This window comes from Chenopodium album, chromosome 16, assembly GCF_948465745.1.
Source record: "Chenopodium album chromosome 16, dcCheAlbu1.1, whole genome shotgun sequence".
Taxonomy (NCBI): Eukaryota; Viridiplantae; Streptophyta; class Magnoliopsida; order Caryophyllales; family Amaranthaceae; genus Chenopodium; species Chenopodium album.
Window position 1 is genome coordinate 20,166,614 of NC_137849.1, and position 8,140 is coordinate 20,174,753.

Consider the following 8,140-nt stretch of genomic DNA (forward strand, 5'->3'; position numbering starts at 1 on the left):
AGACAGAGACGATTTCAAATCGCAGTTAGGATACATATTCTGTCTAAATAGAGGAGCGTTTAGTTGGAAGAGTGCTAAAAAAAGCACAACTGTAGATTCTACAACAAAAGCCGAATACTTGGCATATGCTGAAGCGGCTAAGGAGGTAGTTTGGATTCGTAAGTTCGTTGGTGAACTTGATGTTGTACCCTCCATCAAGGGTCTAATAGCCCTCTATTGTATTTCTCAGGCAAGAAAGTCAAGGGAACATCAGAAGGTCAAACATGTCCAGCAACAATTTCACATGATAAGAGAATGGAAAACAGAGGGTGAAATCAAAATTTGTAAAGTTGGAACGGACGACAATGTAGTCGATCCAATTACTAAACCTTTGCCTCAAGTGAAGCACAACAAGCACGTTGAGGCAATGGGAATCAGACACATTGGTGATCGGCTTTGATTTCCTTGTTAGGTGTTTTAATTAATTTTGAACATTTTAATGTAAAACACTATGATAAACCATTCAAATTTTGGAGTAATTTAATTTCATGCAATTTTATCACTCCGTTTCTATTTAATTGTGGTTTAGGATTAAATATTGAGTCCATTCGATTCTAAGAATATTCAAAATAGAGTATCAAGACCAGACTTGGAAAAAACACCTATTCTTTCGGAGATCGAGATTTTCTTTGTTTTTCATCGAAAAGTGAACATTGAATATTATAAATCGAAAATTATCCCTAATCGAGGTCATTTAAATGATGGACGATTAATGACCACTTGAGATTAGTGTGTAGTTTGATTTATAGCACCGTTTCTTGTGCTACAAGGACATAATTGTCATAAATCATTTGCACGAGTGTTTTTTTAGAACCATACCGGATCGACCTATGAGAGTACTTTAAGAGATTTAAAAATCGTCATAAGTACACCTATCATTATTGCTATCGGAACCTCTTTCCTAGACCATGAGTATTGTGAGTTCTCTTGTTTGAGTACTAGTCTACTTTGATGTTCTTCAAACGTCTTCCGTACATGGGGATTATAACGGCGACACTCGGGCGGCTAGGTCCTCTTAGTAAGAGAAGCTGACAGTACAAGACTAGGAATGTCCCCCTATTAACCATAGGGAACATGTCTTTGTTGTTTACAAGGCCTCTCGAAGAGCGTGACTGTGAAAATGCATGGCCGTGCTCAGATGGATTTTAAGAAATCATCTGCTTATTGACAATCGAACTCGGATTTCGAGAAACACTTCTGGACGTAATAAGGATGACGAATAATCTTACCTTATAGTTCATGAAGAGACATAGGAAATAGGCTATACACAAAAAACGCACTTATCCGGAAGGACAAGTGGGAGATTGATAGAAATGATGTCCTTCGAACAAGTATATTATTCCGATAGAGGGTTCGGAATTATTATAAAGCTAATTATTCAGTGAGGTCAAGTGATCGGAACACCTAGTTGGAGGCTGCTTTCGATCAGTAATATTAATGTATAATTAATATTATAGCTTAATCTTGACTAAACCCTTTAGGTCACACCCAAGCAACTAATGATCCATCACGACGAATTAATCCAAAAGGAATTAATGATTTGCTCGAGTATTATGAACATTGACGTTAGATATCGAGCTACGAGTGTCGAGACCGAGCGTCGCAAGTCGAGTCGAATGAATAAAACGACGAGACGGTAAAAATCAATTAATTACCAAAATACCCCTAGCATCGGAATGCCCAGAGCAAGCCAAATGCTAGGGGCATGGCATGCTGGCAGGCTAGCAGTGCTAGCAGCACCAGTGATGTGGGGTAATCTAGGTCGTTGAAATCTAAAGCACCACCAATCAAATAGTTAAGAAAATCAAACTTATTCCTAGTATAGGACAAGTGCGAGTCGAACTACGAGGAATGAGGGGGAAAATGCTATAGCCTATGGTCAAGCTACTTCGAAGCGTGAGAGGGAAATTTAGGTGTAACTAAGGTTTCAATCAATTAAACAATGAAGAAAATCAATATCATAAACATTAGGGATTAAGGTTCCACATGCAAGCTCAATGATCATGCCAATTGATGAAGAACTTAATTGATTCAAACGTTGCAAGGGACAAACAATAGTTGCAATCAATAAAATTTAAGAGCTATCTTCCATAAGTTAAGCTAGGGTTCACTATGAATGACTAACAAAGAAAATCACAATCAAATTCAACCAATTAAAGCAATTCTCAAATCAAGGGTTCATGTCATTGAAAATTGCTATGCAATCTAGATTAATCTTCTAGGTTGATCACTCCTAATCAAATTAATCACATGCTCAAACTATGTCAACCAATTTAATTGCAACAATTCAATCAACCAAGAATCATCAACTAGAAAAGATCATCAATCAAGCATGCTTCCCCTTCTCCCTAACTACTAATCTACTCACAAGACATAATGAAATTGAAAAACAAAGCAAATTGAATCACAAATATCATTATGTCAAGCTTAATCAAAAAGAAGATAATCAAACAAATTCTCAAACCAAAGATCAACAATCAAATCAAACATTCAAGAATTAAAGGAAGAATCAAGAAAAAGTAAATTCAAGGGAAGAAATTCTCACTAATCTTCATTGATTAAGGAAGAAATCCAAGCTTAATGAAGTAATTTGAAGTACAAATCAAATAATCAAGTGTTTCTCTCTCTACTAAATCTGGAAAAATGTCTCAAGTACTAGAAAAAAACGTCATCCCCCAAAAAAGGAAAGGTCAAGGGGTATAAATAGTAAAATAAATGCAAGGGGACGGGAGGCGGCAGTGCGCACGCACAGCAGCCCCGTGCGCGCGCATGCAGGGGTCTGCGCGCATGCACCCCTACTGCACTCTTGCGGCGCGCGACTCCTCTTGTGCTAGCTCGTGGCCCCTTGCGTGAAGCTTCGCTCCTAGCGCTCTCGTGCATCCCTATCGACGACGCTCTCGTGATGATGCTGGCGAGGAGGGCATCCCTTGATCTTCACAAAATTGCGTGTTCATCACCAAAATCAATGAGAGCACAACCGTGAGAGCGCAACAACTTAAACTTTGAAACTTCACCTACAAAATTACAAGTATAAATAAGGGAGAAAACAAAATGAAATAAAACTAAACTAAAACCACAAATTAAGAACTAAAATCATGAAAAACTCATAAAACTAATCGAAAACCAAAATGAGTCATTAAAACGGAAAATCAAAGAAAACTAAGAAAATTAATTGAAAACAAAGCAAGAAAATATACAAAAAGGACTTAAAACTATTCTATTGAGTGCCATAAATGACGCTCATCAAATTCCCCCAAGCTAAACTTTTGCTCGTCCTAGAGCAAAACAAAATCAAACAAAAGGGAAAATGATGACATTATTCAATCAAAGAAAGAGACAAGAAAACTAAAGAGGATGAGAATATACACTAACTCACTTTCGTAGGAATTACGGTTAATTTTAGCAACCAAAGACAAGCCATTTAAACCCTAGATCCCTCTAGAGGACGAGTGATGCTCTCGTAAGGGTTTCCTAAGAGATTAACCCATAACTCTCAAAGTAAAACGAGGCAAAGCACAAAAAGGAGAAAAGAGAAAGTTAAAACCAAAAGGAAAAAAAATGCTTTCACAAAGGGCCTTTGCAATTAGAAAAAACACAAGTAGATACCAAGCTTTCTAAACAAACAAGGGTAAGCACGTTCCAAGATATCCAAGGTTGATAGAAACATAGTGCATGCTAAGCATAGAGAACTAGAGACTTCATCCTCCCCCCTAGTCCCCTCCAAGACGGTCCTCGTTCTCCCCATAGGCTTCAAATTACCCCTTAGCTAGCGCCTCGTGATTCCTCGAAGGAATCGGAAAAAGATTCATTTTGAGGTATTATAGGGTTATCCCGACATATCGACCATGCACTCTCTCTCCATAGCGTTGAAAACTATCTCCCTCCACCGAGTAAATGACCTAACATCTCTAAAGTCCATGGGTCTTATTATGGTTGTAATGACATGGTTAAGGGTAAAGGCGGGGAAAAATTAGAAAATTTGATGGCAAATCCTAAGTGAAGCAAAAGAGCGGCTAACTCTCAAAAAACACACTCAAGAAGTCACCAAATAACAAACAAAAATACCGATTAATGCCATCTCCCCCAAGCTTATTCAACACTACTACATAATATATATAAGAACGAAGTAACGTTCCCCCCAAGCTTGAACAAAGCATTGTCCTCAATGCGTAGAATAGGGAAGGAAACGAAACCAACTAGAAACATTTTGAGATTTTGGTTTTTCTCTTTTATTTTTTTATTTTATTTTTTTTAATTTTCATTGTTCATTTTTTTCATTTTATCCTTGAATAATTCACAAAATTGCACTTATTTCATGTCGTTGCCTTTTTTAACTATGGACGGCTTTATCTTTCAATCATCTTCATTTCTTTTTTATCATGAAACAACATTTGATTTCCTTATAACACAACTTGCATTTGAAAATTTCTTGTAAATACAATTCATCCCAACTTTTAAAGTCTGAAAGAAAACCATCATTCAAATTGCTCATGTTCATATACAAACAAAACAAAACTCAAACCTCACAAGCCAATGCTTCACTAATTAAGAGGGTCGGTAAACATAGGTCATAAAGCTTGTAATGTGGTATAAACAAGAGCGGGAAATAGGAAGCTCAACATGGTTAGCAAGAAGGTATATGGAAAATAGAAAATCAAATATGTAACTAAATAAAAAGAAAACAAAGAAAAAAGAGAATAGGTGCCCATATCCTTCCCTAAAGATGTTCGGTCACGGTCTTAGGAGCTAAAAGACAACGCAAAGATTAAATGGAGGATCCAAATTGCCACACAACAAGAATGATGAAGGCTAGAACAAAGTGAACCTCACAAGGGATGTTTGAAAATAGCAAAAACCAACTAAAGGGCTTCAAATCCATCCATAGGGAGAAACTCCATCTTACCACTTTCCCTTGTACTAAGGGTTCAAACATCATATTCTCTAAAGTTCTTAACCAGGCTACCTTAGCATGAGCTATGTTAGGATCAACCGAGGATACTCTCAAACCATGCGAACCATTGCCATTTAGGGAGGATAATATCTAAAAATGCAAGTCCAAATGGTACTAAGTCCAAAGCAAAGGCAAAAACAAGAAGAAACTAGAGCTTTGCCTCAAAATGAAAATCTTTTTTTTTTTTAATTTTTTTTTAATTTTTAATTTTTTCTTTCTTCTTTTATTTATTTATTTATTTATTTGGTTTTTTTCATATATTTTCAAAAATAGCATTTGTCAAAAAGCAATTATAAAGGGAAAAAGAAAAGGGAAAAGATAAGGAGAAAACAAAAATAATAGGCAAAACAAAAGGAAAATAGATGATAAAGAAAAGAAAAATAAAAAGAAATAAAAGAAGGAAAATGAAAAAGGAAAAGAAAAACTCAAGGAAGTAAGCCAAACACATAATATCCCATTCGACAAACAAATGGTCACTCGGTTACAGCGACAATGACCCCAAACACACTAAGGTGTTAATAGCAAGCAACCTTGAACCGTTCAACTCTTCCTAATCTAAACCTAAACTATGCACACATAAGAGTAAAATAGTGAAAATAGAAAGATCTCACCAAACGATCGCAATGTGAAAGAACAAGCACGATAACAAGAAATTCGTTACCAAATTCCATGGGTCGAATGTTCCAATCAAGGACCTATAAAGTGAGAGATAAAGAAAAAGAAGGAGAAAAATATCTACACAAAAGAGTGTTAGTAACTTCATGAGGAAATAAACGAAAGAAATAAAAGAGAGACAACTAAACTACATCAAAGAAATCGGACACAAGGAATTCAGGAATGCGGGACAGTAGCAAAATCATCAAGAAGCAGAAAAGCATAGTACACAACAACTAAGCGAACAACCAACAATATCAGGAAGCAAAACAAATAATCCATCATCAAGAAGCCAACATCAACCACGCAGAATAACAAAGAAGTATAAGACAACAACCATCAACACTAGCATAGAGAAGAGACCAAGAGTGAACCATAAAAGTAAAGGGGAAAATGTGAAACACAACAATATCAAACATATAATACCCCCAAGCTTGAATGAACTACCCCCCAAACTCAAAACCTAGTAGCAAATAGGCATAATGAAAATACATAGAAAGCAAACAAGTAAGGGGGGGTAGTAAAGATGGAATCACTCGACACAATGGTAAGGGGTAGAATGGGTACTCCCCTCACCTGTCTCCAAAATAACTTGACTAGAGCTAGCGTAATCACCCACCTCCATGGGAACCTTGCCCCTTAACCCACCCTCTCTCCTAGCTCTATCCACCTCAAAAGAGTGAGACCAATCATCTAAGATTGGCTCGCCTGTAGACACCCAAATATGTCTCCCCAAAACCAAACCTAGTGATGAATATCTTTCACGTCATTTGATTGCTGAACGAAGTGAAAGTGTGAAAGGTTTAGTGATGTGGATGTTTTTATTAAAATATCTCTCTTTCTGTTTTTGAAAACATTTCTTTTCTTACACTATTTATGAAAATAGCCAGTTCAATTTAGTTTGGTCAATGATGAGGGTCCAATAATAGTGTAGTTAGGTCGGGTTCAAAAAGATCTTTCCAATGATATATTATAAGCCCAATTCCGATGAATAATGAGGAAGTTATGGCCTTAATACTAAATTAGGCCCGAAATGAATTTTATATGTGGCCCAATGATCTAGAGGAGGGCCTACTAATTATTATTCCATAAGTTATTAGGATTGATTTTAATCTTCTAGAATATTTAGAAGGTTCTTTTAAATTCTAATAGCATTAGGATTGATAATTATATTTTAAAAGTGTTATATTTAGAATAAAATAAGTGTTTTGTGATAAATTTGATCTTAAAACTGTTTAACGCGGATTCTAATTACTTAATTATATTAGGAAAAGGATTGCGTACAAAGCGTGTTTTATCTTTTAATTAGCGCCAAACGACAGAGTCTGTCGCCGGGCGCTAATGTTTGTCGCCTGACGCTAATCCTGTCGCCTGGCGCTGATGTCTGTCGCCTAGCGACATATGCCAGTTTTATTCCGTATAGAACTTGAAGTATTTTTCTATTGTTTTCGGACTATTTTTCTATAAATAGGGGTCGTATCTCCCTGTTTTCATCAACAATTCACAATCATCATCTCTCTCTCTCTAAAGCTAGAAGCTTTCTCTCTCTTCTAAACCTTCCCTCATACAAAATTCCACATTCACGAGTTCTAGACACACCTAGCCAAGTTCGAAGTTGCCTTCGCCCTAGACGTGAAAGGTTAATAATTTCTGAGGGTTTGGTCCCAAATCTCTATTTCAATTATTTAATTTAATTGTTTATTATTTTCCTTGAAGTTACTAACGCGTGTATTTTGTTATTAGAAAGAGATACGAGGCATCGAAGTAAGTAATTTAATTGTTGATATAGAAATCATGCTTAGATTATTTTGATTACTAGTATCATGTTAGGATGTTTTATTTCTTCCTAGTATCATGTTTAGGGTAATAACTAATATTTCTAATATCATGCATGTTTCTATGATGCTTCCTATTCTTTCCTAATATCATGTTAGTATCATGTTAGGGATAAAGATTTGATCTTTATTGTTTAGTGACATGCTAGGATTTGTTATTAATCTTGTTAGTATCATGCCTAGGATCTTGCTATTATTATTATGCTTTATTGAGATTATTATGATGATGATTGTTATTATTATGTTTCTTGATCACGCCCTCTCTTGCAGGATTAAAAGGGAATTTGTACTTTTAATCACGCTTAATAAGATAATTTAATAATTTGGTTTAGGATAATGTGATTATAATTCAAGTGATCACCAATAATAGGTTTGCTTGTGCATTAATATTCAACCAACATGGATTAAACAGGTTTAGGGTTAATCTGTTGATTGTATGTTAGTCAGAAAGCGCACATGAATACGAGAAGAATAAAGTAGAGGCCTATTTTTAGGGCATTCATCCCCGAACTTCCAGTCATGGTTCCAGACCTATTGGAGTTAGCGATCTCATGGATCGTGAAGGGGTGTAACCTTCACCCTGTGAACGGTTTACAAGTTCCTAAAACTTGTTGGCGACTCTTTCACTCTAGCTTCCTTCCCTTTGGACGCCACCATGCTT